This window comes from Petaurus breviceps, unplaced genomic scaffold (assembly GCF_028583685.1).
Source record: "Petaurus breviceps papuanus isolate PSGF00001 unplaced genomic scaffold, PetGlider_PUasm1.0 229, whole genome shotgun sequence".
Classification (NCBI taxonomy): Eukaryota; Metazoa; Chordata; class Mammalia; order Diprotodontia; family Petauridae; genus Petaurus; species Petaurus breviceps.
In genome coordinates this window covers 16,509,679-16,522,207 of record NW_027185903.1, presented here as the reverse complement: position 1 = coordinate 16,522,207, position 12,529 = coordinate 16,509,679, and the positions used below count along the sequence as shown (strand labels likewise).

General features: G+C 41.8%; 1 protein-coding gene across 11 annotated transcripts in view; it reads left to right on the top strand.

The window, feature by feature from the left end:
• Positions 1–4,984: 4,984 nt before the first annotated feature.
• The window catches only part of ZBED3 (zinc finger BED-type containing 3), a 38,202-nt gene continuing 30,657 nt past the window's right edge, over positions 4,985–12,529 (top strand). For 4 of the 11 annotated variants that reach the window (XM_069096267.1, XM_069096266.1, XM_069096273.1 and 1 more), the window contains exons 1-2: positions 5,959–6,374; positions 9,794–9,971. The gene's annotated coding sequence lies outside the window, so the exon portion shown is untranslated. The other 7 variants (XM_069096274.1, XM_069096269.1, XM_069096271.1 and 4 more) reach the window with 3 other exon arrangements.

Sequence of the window (12,529 nt, the reverse complement as noted above, 5' to 3'; positions counted from 1 at the left end):
TTTAAAGCTTTTTTTTAAAGTTTTGAGTTCCCCTTCCTCCCTCCCTGAGACAGTAAGCAATCCAATATAGCTTATATATGTGTGATCATGTAAAACATCTCCATATTAGTCATATGTTACCTTTTAAAAGAAAGATGACAAAGCCAGGAAGCTTTGATTTAAGTCACTGAAAAGTATGAGAAGAATAAGAAGTAAGAAGAGGCTAAGGCTAAAGAAGAAAGAACCCGGTTGGAAATGGAAAAAAACTCAGTTTATTGGAGCTGTCTGAAGAGACCAACAGAAAGCATAAACTTTTGGTTTTGGCTGCTGGTTCCTGATTGACTGAATGACAACAGCAATTTCAGCTACTGTCATCAAATTTACCTAAAGCTTAGAAGAGGTGAACTTTCTGAAATATTTATTTTGCTATTGTCTGACTCTCTGGTTTGAAAGGGAGAAGTAAAATGGAGAAAGAAAGGTACTGCTGCTACTTTGCTGCATAAGAAAGGCTGGGTGAAGGTTGTGGTGCCCACAGGATCAACCTGAGATGTTTACTGTGAGCTCTACTGTATTTGGACAATACCTCACATCCAGATGAAGGTATATAAATGGCTGGCCTGATTTGTATAACCCAGAGGATTGGTGAACTTGGCCATTCTCTGCCTTAAAGTGAGTGCTCTGTTAGCAAAATTAAAAGGCAACCCTTTTGATTATAAGTTCAAAGAACTTGCAAATGTTATCTGGTAGAGAAGTGGTTTTATGTGGTTCAGATGTCACTCAATTGGCTGGTGACGTCAAAGTTTGAATCCCAGAATTCTGAGTTACCCCAAGCACATGGGTTTTCTTCCCTCATGCTTCCCTTCCAGATTTCTTTGTGTGTGCCCGATGTTTCCGCAAATATTGAGTGTGTTGGCAAAAAATTGTTACCCAGGTTTATATGTGATCAGTGATGTATTATATTTATGCACCTGCTAAAGTGTGTACCTCTATTATGATGTAAGAAATGATGAAGGGGATGATTTCAGAAACTGGGGAAGACCTGTATGAACTAATGCAAAGTGAAGTGAGCAAAACCAGGAAAACGATCTTCATAGTAACAGTAATATTGTAAGGAAAATCAGCTGTGAAAGAAAGACTTGGTAACTCTGATCAACACAATGATCCACCACAACTCCAAAGGACTCATGATATAAAATTATATCCAACTCCAGATAGGCAACTGATGGACTCAAGAGTACAGATTGAAGTATATTTTTTTCCTTTTTTAAATTTTTCTTGCTATTTAAATTCAGAATATGGCTAATGCATAATATGTTTTGCATGAGTGCAAATGTATAAGGAATATGGTAATTCTTGCCTTCCCAATAGGTGGGGGAAGAGTATATGGAGAAATAAAAATATGAATACCTATAATATTATTTCTTTTGTCTTATTGCTAAGTGTTTCATTTTAAATTCTAAAAGCATAATAGTTGTGAGTAGATGATTGTCTAAATTAAAATACCTAAACAGGGGGTTGAACTAGAGCGGTAAGTAAGGAAGTATATTTCCTTTTAATATGGTGATTCCTAGGATCCTGAGAAAATTTTGTGGTGGTGATTTTTTTCTGGAATTCTAGATGTGCTAGTGTGAGAGCAGGTCACACTAAGTGAGTCAATGAGGTTTCTACACCTTCCTTACAAGTATAATAGTGATTATGCTGGCTCCATTGCTTGAAGGGCAGGTGGGTTATATTTCATGCTTCCCCAGTACCCAGTCTAGCGTTTCTGCCATTGGATGAAACCACCATCAATGGTGTTGCCCCCAATTTTAGGGGTCCCCCTGTCCTCTAGGTCCATTTTACCACTTAACAATTGGATTATCTTTTACAAAGGAATATTCCTCTCAAAGGTGGACAAATAAACAATCATTCCCCCCCCTCCAACAAGTGGGGGCATAATCTCCACCTTGGCCACTTCAGTCTTGGGGAAGAGAAGAGGATTAGGTTCACAGCTTACCTCAGTTCCTATGTAGCATAGTCCCACCAAGTTCCAAGTCCAACACCTGGGCTTGTGTCCCAACACCCTGGCAATCTCAGGGCTTCCTTGCTGGGCTGGCAACAACATCTAGCCTGGATTCTTGCCTTCAAGGTTGCCATGGCTCAAGTTAGGGTCCAGTGACTTTACTGCTTTTGCCTAGAACTGAAAAGAGCAAGCAAAACAGACCCAATTCCAAGCCAGTTTCTCTAGGACACAGGACCTAAAAGGGGGTGGGGGGAAGTGACTTCCCCCTGACCCAGGCAGTTCATGGTGTCTCTGTGGCTGATGAACAGGACCTTCACCTCTCCTTGGGCTCTACTAGAAAGAAAGAATGTCTAGCTCTGGTAAGTTTAAAGACACAGCCTGCCCTGGTTACACAAGAAATTGAAAGAAGTTGTTAAATACCCATGTGGTAGGAGGACACAGAAGAAATGTCTTTAAGAAGCAGGTCTCTGGAATCTCCCACTGGGGTATCTGGGCAAGCACAAAGCAAAGCCCCACCACAGAAGGCAGGTTTTGTGTTAGGTACTGATGGGAAACAGCTAGATGGCACAGTGGGCAGTGCCAGACTTGGAGTCAGGGAGGCCTGAGTTCAAATTATGCCTCAGACACTTACTAGCTATGTGACCCTGGATAAGGCCCTCCTCATCTTAGAGTTCTCATTGGTAAGCTAGAGATAAAAATAACAACCCCCTGGGGCGGCCAGGTGGCTCAGCGAGTAAGAGCACCGGCTCCAGTGTTGGGACGACCTGGAGATCAAATCCCGGGCTCGGACACTCAGTACCACACCCAGAAATAACTGGCCGTGTAACCTTGAGCAAGTTACTTAACCCCGATTGCTTAAAAATTAAAAAAAAAAATTAAAAAAACAACAACAACCCCTGACAGGGTTCTCAGGAAGACTCTCAGATAACATGAGAAGAAGCATCTGGGGACTTCAGCATCCTGGACATGAATGCTAGCTACGTCATTGCTTACCAAGCAGTTCTCCAACCCCCTGGGCAGCCTTCTCTTAAAGGGTAGGTCCACATCCCAGGTCGGAGCCCCCGTTATAAAGAAATTATGGGAGGTCATGAACAAGACTAGCCCCGAATAAGGAAACCATATGGGCAGCTGAACAGAGAACCCATGTAGTAAGTTTGGCCCTTCACTGGAAGACAGCCCTGTGATATTGCAGGAAGATATACGTGACTCCTGATTGGCCAAGAGACTTTCGGGAGAGAGAAGCAGAGGAAAGAGATGGAGCAGAAAGAAAGAACTAGGTAAACTGTGAATGTTGACAGGAGACCCCCTGAAGCTGTATCCATTTAAGGAGAGGCCAGCACCAAATGGAACAGCTGGTGCTTCCATCTATAGAGACTGCTAAAAGTGGATTTCTCGTGTGAGGGCCTTCTCTCCTGGATGAGCAGAGATCTTTGCCCAGGGGAGCTGCAAAGCCTCTCTGACATCTGTGTGTTCTGTGACCTCAACTAATCTAAATGATTTCCCAATTTTTCTTTTGCTGCTTGCCTAGATAATTATGTTGCCTTGATGTCTGTGTAAAAAGCATTCAGCGGGAGGGGAGCTAAACTGGCTGAGATGAAGTTGTCTGTTATCTTTCGGATCAACCTCCCCAGGAACTACTTTTCTACCTCTCCCACGTGACCCCAGAAAGTGGCTCTTGTCCTGAACATTAGAAGAGAATTCTTTAGACTGCAAACATCTAATGTGGGACAGATAGATTTCATTCTAGCTGAATACCCCTTTCTAAGAGAGCGGAGGAAAAGACTGATTTCTCCATCACCACCATCTTCCTACCCAAATTAAGACATCTCTCAATTTTCTTATCTGTAAAATGGGGATAAAAATAGTACCTAACTCAAAGGGTTATTGTGAAGATCAAATTGTATAATATTTGTAAAGCCTTTCAAGCCTTAAATTAATATGTAACTGCTAATAGCATTAGTTATTATTATTATTTATCATCATCATTATTATCTATAGAAGTAGAAGTCCAGATCTGACTGGAAATTCATTAGACTGGGCCAGATGATTCTTATTGTACCCCAATTGATGAAATCAAGGATCAACTGAATTATTCATCAATACAGCTCATTTTTAATGCTTATTATTTTTACCTTTTCAACCAGTTTCTTGTAGCTATAAAAGTGCCAATTTTGAAAAATACTAAACTCACGCAACCTAGATCACTTTTTATTTCCAAATTAGTTAAAACTAATCCTTTCCTTTTTCTCACATGCCTAATTATAAGGGTAATTGTATGATTCATTCCTTGGCCTTAGAAACTTTAAAAGGAGACTTATGTTCTAATATTTTAAGGATTTAAGTATGACTTCAGTGACCTAGACAGTTGATATTCCTTTATTTATATCCAGAGCATCTGATACATGTTGTTATTTGGTAATGTCCAACTCTTTGTGATCCCTTTTGGGGTTTTCTTTGAGGGAATACTGGGAGTGGTTTGCCATTTCCTTCTCCAGCCCATTTTACAGATGAGGAAACTGAGGCAAATAGGGTTAAGTGACTTGCCCAGGGTCACACAGCTAGTGTCTGAGGCTGGATTAAAACTCCTGAAGTGAATACTCTTTCTGACTCCAAGCCCTCTTTGCACTGTGGCGCCACCTAGCGGCCCACCTAGGACATAAGATGTACTTAAGAAATAGTTCGTCATTTCAAGTTCTGAGAGCTTTAGGCCTTCAACCAACTTCACTCTTTGTTCTTCCTCGTTCATCATCGGGCTCTGGTTTCGTTTATCCCTCCAAATCCCCTTACTTTGACAATTTCACAGATTTGGAGCCAGAAGGGGCTTGAGAGGTCCCTTACAACAAGTTGTTCTTCAGATCAACCAACCAACCATCATTTCTGAGGAACCTCTGGGGATTCGGGGAAACGCTAAAACAATTGAGGGTCTCAAGGCACTTACACTCTGATGGGAGAGCCACCACGGACATAAATCTGTGTATACGAGATACTTTCAGAGTATCATTAAAGTGTGTAAAGCGTTCTGTCAACCATAAAAAGTTGCACAAACCCGCACCATCGTTACTGTTATGGCTGATTGTGGTTATGATGCGAGGATCGCAACTGCTTCTCAAACACAGAAATCCAGACTGAAAACAATACACACCAGCTGATACTTCACTGCAACAGGTTATAAATTCGGACTACAGCGGTTCTGATTGCTGGCACTTCCCCTTAATAACATCAAAGCGCCTCCCACCCGAAGAGAAGCAAAAAGTCCAGGAGAAACGCAGACCTGGGCATTCAGGTCTTGGAAGATCACTAAAAAAAAAAAGTTTACATTATTGAAAAAAAAAAGGGAAATCCACTTTTTTTCTCCTTTAAACTAATGAACACCTGCAGCGGGTCATTCTAACACGGATACCGGGCTTCGATATTTTGTGAATGATTTATCTTTTAACATACGTGAGTCTGCGATTCATTTCCACACGTCCGGACCAGCCTAATGAATGCAGCGCTGCGTCTTTAAGGGGAGGGGGGCCCAGGGCAGCCCTGCACAGGATTCCTGGGGCTCCCAGAACAAGATGTCTGCAACGTGGAGTCCTCGAGAGAATCCCGGGTCGCTAGCGTTCCCTTGCGCCGGGTCACGCCAACTTCGCGCCAGAGGGAGCGAGCAGCCTTCAGGTGGCCAGGTGGGTCGGGACTCACTTTCTTTCAGGATCCGGAAGCCAGGGAATGGGTTGCAGAGCTGGAGGGGGCTTGCTTTTTCATGTTGGATTTTTGTTGTTGTTGCTACTGTTACTGTTCCTCGAGAGCAGGGACTGTCTCCACCACCCCTCACCCCGGCCCCATTTGTATCTCTCCTACCTGGCCTGTAATAAATGTTTGTCGAACTGCTGTTGTGGTTGTTTGCTGGGGGTAGGCGGGGCAATCCAAGATTTTGCAAGCCCAGCCCCTGGATTTTTCCGGGGAACTGTTGCATTTCTGTCTGGGCGGTAAGTAGGCACTTCGGGAATATGACATTGAATTCTGTTGCTGTTTCTCTTTTTGTGGCGGTTTTTTGCTGGGGGGAAGCGGAAAGTCGAGGATGTTTGCAAGCCCGGCCCTTTGGATTTGTCTTTCGCTTTGTTCTTAGTTTCTCGTAGTTTCCCCAGTTTAGAATATACTCTCTCGGAAGGCGGGTAACTCTTGGCATGTCTGACTTTGTTTCCCAGGCCCAGCGGTGCGGGGCTTGGCACTTAATAGATGTTCATTAAGTTGAACTGAATGAAATGACTGCTATTGCTCTGGGGGTTGCCGTTTACTGGGAGTTGGCGGGAAATCCGAGATTTTTCCAAAGCCTGCCCCGGGATTTGCTCATCTCTTTTGCTCGGAGTTAGTGGTGGCTTTCCCGGGATAGAAAGGACCCTCCCAGAAGGTGAGTAACTGTTGGCATTTCTGCCACTGTTTCGCAACCACCGCACAAAGACATCGCGGCCTCGTTGCTTGTAGCTTGCAACTTTTGCGTTGCCCGACCACTTCCCAAGTGGCTGGATTCCCGGGGATCAGCCTGGTGAAGGTGGGGGAGGGTAGCGGGGTCTCGACGATGTAGCCTGGCCGCTGCCCCCTAGGAGAAATGAATGGCCTTGGCTAGGGGCCACAACGGGGAAATCGAAACGAAGTGAACGTAGCGGAAGAGAACCCCCACTCGTGACCCTGGGGGATCTGCCGCCTGCCTCTGGCTGCCCTGCACTTTTGTGGAGTGAAAACTTTCCGTTGACATTCAGTTGTTGCTGTACAAATGTACAATTTGTACAAAACTTCAATTATAACAGGAAGGTGGCAGGACTTGTATCAGTAAATTTCAAGATGCCCTCAGGTCAGCTATTAATTAATGACACATTTTACTTTACGGTGGTGGAGGGGAAGGGAGACCAGAATCCTAGATCCAGAGCTGAAAACCGAGACCCTTAGAGGCTTATCTAGCCTAATCATTTCCTCTTACTGATGTGGAAACAGGCCTCTTGGTACCATCTTGAAATCCCCCAAATGCTCCTTAATTTTAAGTCATTTTGGCCTGTCCTGTGACTGGAACCCCAATTCAGGACATATGATATGAGAATCTTTTCCTTCTTCTCATTTCTGAATTGTATTACTTTCTACTTCTTAACTTAGTATTAGTAGCAGACCTGACAAAAATCTTGTGCAAAAGTGGATTTGGGCTCCCCACAGAGAGAATGAAAACTTCAAAGAATTTTTCGATTTGTTACAGCACTGTTATGAAAATTCCCTATTGAACAAGGAACCTTGTTGGGGTCTTTTTGGTGTGTGATTGGATGACTCCCCCATGGAAGTTTCCCTGCTCTGAGGGGTTGGGATGTCTCTTCTTTACTCCTATAGGTCTGAGTTTCCCCTAACTGTGTTGCACCCCTTATCAGGAGCCTCTGACAAGCACCACCATTTTATTTAATATCAATTAGTTTTTATGGAGGGATCTTTATTTCCAGGATGTAGTTACAACAAATTCTCATTTTCCCTCCAATACCTCAGTGCTCTTTCCTGAACCACCTTGGCTTCTGGAAAATAAACCCAAAACTTAGCCCTGCTCCTACACAGTGTCAGCTCCACTGCTGGACAGTTGCCACTGCCCTAGAACCCAAAGGTCACTCCCACAGGTTGCTTCTTGGTCCTTGGGGCATGGATGCAAAACCTGGCTTGTATTCTGATTCCCAGAATTCTGTGGATTGCCCTCAACATTTGGAAACTCCTAAGGTCAAAGACACCACTAACTTCACACATAATGGGGAAGAACAAAAGATAAAGCCAAGAACCAAGGCCTGTTTTTTGGGGCCACTATGGCTTTACAACGTGAATGAATCAAAGAGACATTCAGTGCTGACATAGGCCTTTTTGATGTGCACACAGTTGTGGCTATGCAGCCAGTTGAAGTCTCTTTCCAGCCATGTGGTTTAGTCAACCAGAACCAGTTATAGAATGTCTATGAATGATCCAGTCTTTCCAAAGCACTTGGAAATCATCATGATTCTCTCAGAAGCAAGTTCCCTGCACATGGATGCTATTTTGCTAGCTACAGTGCAAGAAGAAATAGGCAGGCAATTTTATTTAAAAAAAAATCAGCCCCAAGATTCCTTCTCATCTGACTATAAGCTCCTTGAGGGCAAGAAATAGTTTTTGCCTTTCTTTGTCTCCTACTATCTAGCATAGTGCCTGGAACAGGATAAAAACTTAATAAATGCTTGCTGATTGATTGACTATAATGTTGGTGTGAGACAACCTTCAATCCCCAGTCTCCTAAATGGTTCCAGCTGGCTTAATTACAGCTAAGAAAGACTATAGTATGAGAGGAGGCCAGAAAATATTCATTTTATAAAGTTGATTTTAAAGCACACATAAAAATAAGATAAATTTTGCCATTTGTACTTATTTCAACATTTTAAAAAAGTATAATGAAGTGATTTTGAAAATCTCAAACTTTGAACCACAGAAGCAGAGTAAATAGGGAAATGGAGGTTATCTGACTTTAAGTCTAAGTGATATCTTCTTGATTCTCAGTAATGCTAGGACTGCTATAGTTTGCAGAGTAAGCTCAATGTATAATAAAATGTTTCTGAAGAAGCACCCAATATTTTTCATCCTGTTCCAATAGATATTTCTTTAATTTTCTGGACATATATAATTTATCTTTTTTTAAAACAAATGTTTCTTAGAATGATAGGTTTGGGGCTTTTTTTTTGTTTGTTTTTTTGTTTTTCATCTTCTCACTAGTGTAGCCAAATAGAGCATGTCCTTTGATTTTGTTGCATAAAAAAAGCCATTATAGTAAAATCTAACTGCTCTTATACATGTATACTCTGTGTGTATCATTCCCGCCCCCCCCCCCCCCCCCCCCCCCCCCCCCCCCCCCCCTTTCTCCTAATCCTCCTTTTTCTTTTTTTTTTTTTTTTTCTTCTTTTTCTTCCCCCCCCCCCCCCCCCTTGTGAGTTATAAATCTGCTGACTTGAATGACTTTCTTGGAGTTTTTTCTTTTGCTTTCCACAGTACTCTACAGTATTATAGAAAGTACAAATAATTATTCTTGTTTTCCCATAAGTGCAGTCAGTGAATTTGGCTTTATTGCTAAAGGCATCTGTGCTTTTCTTTATTTGTTGGGTTTTATTGCTAGCAATGTTGTGGCTTGCTCCACATCTTTCCACCAACATCTCTCTCTACGTGTTCAGACAGGCGTAAAATAGCACAGGCTAGTGAGCAAGTATGGTGTTTCTCCTACCTGTGACTCTCAATCTTCTGTGACCATATATTTTATTGTGATGCTGGCTGACTTGACATGCTTAGATGCTGTTCTCTGAAATATTAGAATTTCCATGGCATATGGTTGCCAGACCTGTGTGAGATGCAGGAGTGAGTTACAAACTGTCTTTGCTTAGGAGATAAAGCAGTTTCTTATTCTTTGGAAGAAAAGATGCACTATTTAGAAATATATTTTGTGAATAAGGTGGAAGCCACATTTCTAAAGTGGCAACCTTTTTCTTTCCTTTTGGTTGGGCTTTCTACCAGACCATCTGCGAGACTCAATAGTCTGGAATACCTAAGGACTTGGTGATGCAATGGATTGTTGAGCCTCCCATTACAGGACCTTAGGTCAAATCCAGTAATTACCTTTCATTGTATAATAGAACAATACCCCTTTGATGTGGTTAAATGATGCAGGATGCTACTAATTGTGTAACCTAAATTCTGCCTTTCTATATAGGTATATAAGAACATACCATTTCCTAAAAAAAAGTTGAAACTGCTTCCATTGAGTAGGTTCCTTTGAATGTTGTCTTTTCTCTTTAGTCTGGCTCCCCAGCTTTTTAGATATCTAGCTTGTGGATCCCCTAGTGGATGAGATTCTACCAGGGACCTCCCTAGTCAAGAAATTCCCTAACATTTGGTGTCAGACATGGGATGACTGGAACTTTTCTCACAGTGGTGGATGCAACCATCCCTCAGGACTACTGAGGTACATGACAAGGTAAGACTTTGACCTAATTAGCCTCTTAGAGTGTCCAGCTTTCTCTCCCAAGGGGAAGGAAGAATCATTTTCCCCAAATTAATCACATACAAATAACCATTAAGATTGGGTGGACCTGAGTGGGACTGTGGGAACAGAAATTGTTTTGTTGGCATGAAGCTTAATGAACTCTTTATTTACCTATTTCCCTTTCCTACTCTCCTCTTCACTTTACTTCTTTTCTACCCATATCAAGAAATTTTCTTAAATCATAATGCCACTAAGTAGTTGTACCTACTACCCAAGGAATAATTCAAGAAAAGTAGAAATCATGGGCTGGATGTGTGAACCCAGTATCTCAATGGAATAGACTTTCTCTCTTCTCCTGGCAGATACCAGGACAGTGACTGTGGGCCTGCCCCTGAATCTTAGGTTCCTCTGCTTCTTTCTTCCCTGACATATTATTGGGACTACTCCTTTTCTCTTCCTTTATTCCTGCCCGTCAGATCTCTCAAGTTTGAGACTGGACCTGGGGATGGAGGTCCTTTGTTGCTAGGTCTTTTGTAGTGGAGTCTTTCTGAGGATTGAGACTACACTTCAGCCTGAAAGTTAGAATGAATCACAGGCATCCAACAAAACACTCTCACTCGTAGATCTTCCTTGCTCAGGTGACCTAGGTCTTCCCTTAGCCCCTACCTGCTAGCTTGTCTCTTAAACTTCTGACATATTTGGAATGGGTAAACCAAGAGGGATCCAAGGTGGATCAGTGTGAGCTAGTGGGTTCCAAGTGACAGTTGACTAGATGAAGGTTCCTTTGATTATGACAAATGAACTTATCTTAGAAGGTTCCTGGAAGATTCCCATCCTAAACAGATAAGCCATTGGTTCCTTTGGGCAGATCACATTGAGATGAAAAGGCAGAAAAACATTGGTGTTAGCCTTAAGGATTCCCTCAAAAAAAAGTCTAAGACTAAGGAAAGTCTTAAGCCAGGAAAAGATATGGATCAGACCCAAACCCGAATGCCAGACTCAATTAGGGAAAAGTTCAGTTCTGACTGAACAGGATAAACACAACCTTGTTTTCCACTCCAATTAATTCTAATTCCTTTAGGAGAATCAGATGCTATTAAGGATCTAATCCTATATATGAAAATATAGGTAATGACATTCTTGGTAGGTAGTGACTTTCCACCCCTAGGTGCAATCATTACACAAATGAATTAACTTACAAGACACTGACTTTAATTTTAAGAAAAGACCTAGGAGGGTGATTAGGTGGCACAGTGAATAGAGCACTGGCCCTGGAGTCAGGAGGACCTGAGGTCAAATGAGGCCTCAGACACTTAAACTTACTAGCCGTGTGACCTTGGGCAAGTCACTTAACCCCATCTGCCCTCCAGAAAGCAAAAAAAAAAAAAGACCCAGGATGGGATGTGTAGATCTATATGAAGTAATTAATTCCCAGTTATATACAGAGAACAGTTACCTGTAGTAAAACATATTTCATTGTTAAGCACATTCAGATGGAATAGATATTACATACACAAGCATTGCTCTCTACTAAGATGACTGATTGCAAGAAATTCTTATCCTTAAAATAAAACAGAAGAAATTTCTGACTTTAATCTCACAAATAAATAGATTCACATCTTTGTCTCACAAACTTTTTATCTTTTTCCATTTATTCCCATAACATTCTGAAAGAAGGAGGTATTTCAGGGACATAATCTTGTACATGATTATATAACTATTAGCAGGCAGATGACAAGCCCAAGTAATAATTTACTTAGTTGTTTGGGATATTGGATGACTACACATTCAGATTGAAAACCGTAAGATCTTACATAATTGCATTATGCTCAGATCTTTTACTGGCCACTTTTTATTATTATAGAAATTTGCTATAAAAGGAAAAAGCAGTAAAATTATTATAACAGCATTGAAACTGGTCCCTCAGGCCTAAGCCTGATGGCACAGATTGACTCAACACATGTGTACCAGGACAAAGCAACCTTAGCTCTGTTTGATTTCAGGTAAGAGTCAGAGTTGACAACTAATCACGAAGTAACAATTCTACTTCATAGAATTAACTCAGGATTAACCAGGTAGGAAATATTTCTGTTCAAAAGAAAGTTGTTGTTACTGCCTTTCATAATCCAAGAGGACCAAAATGACATCACTATGTCAGGGTCGATGTACAGTGTGTCCGACTGTGGTCACTCAGACCAGTATGAGCTCGAAAGGCCATAAACAGTACAGGTCAGACATAAATAGCCCATATGAACATTTGGGACGGACAAAAGGAGGTAACCGTGGGGAAACTGAGTCAAGAGGATCCTACCTTCAGCCATGCCAAGGTTGGTAGATCAGTCTTTTCCTACATACAGACATTTACACTGGCAGTTTAATATCATAGCCCCTCTGAGCCACTTGTAGCAATTCTCTTGAATGGTGCATTACTGACTTCAGACAATCATACCTGAATGCAAAACTTAGAACTATATCAGATAACAGTCCCAGGAGATTTTATATCAAATAACAATTATCCAGAAGTTCAGGACTGGATATGATAATCATTA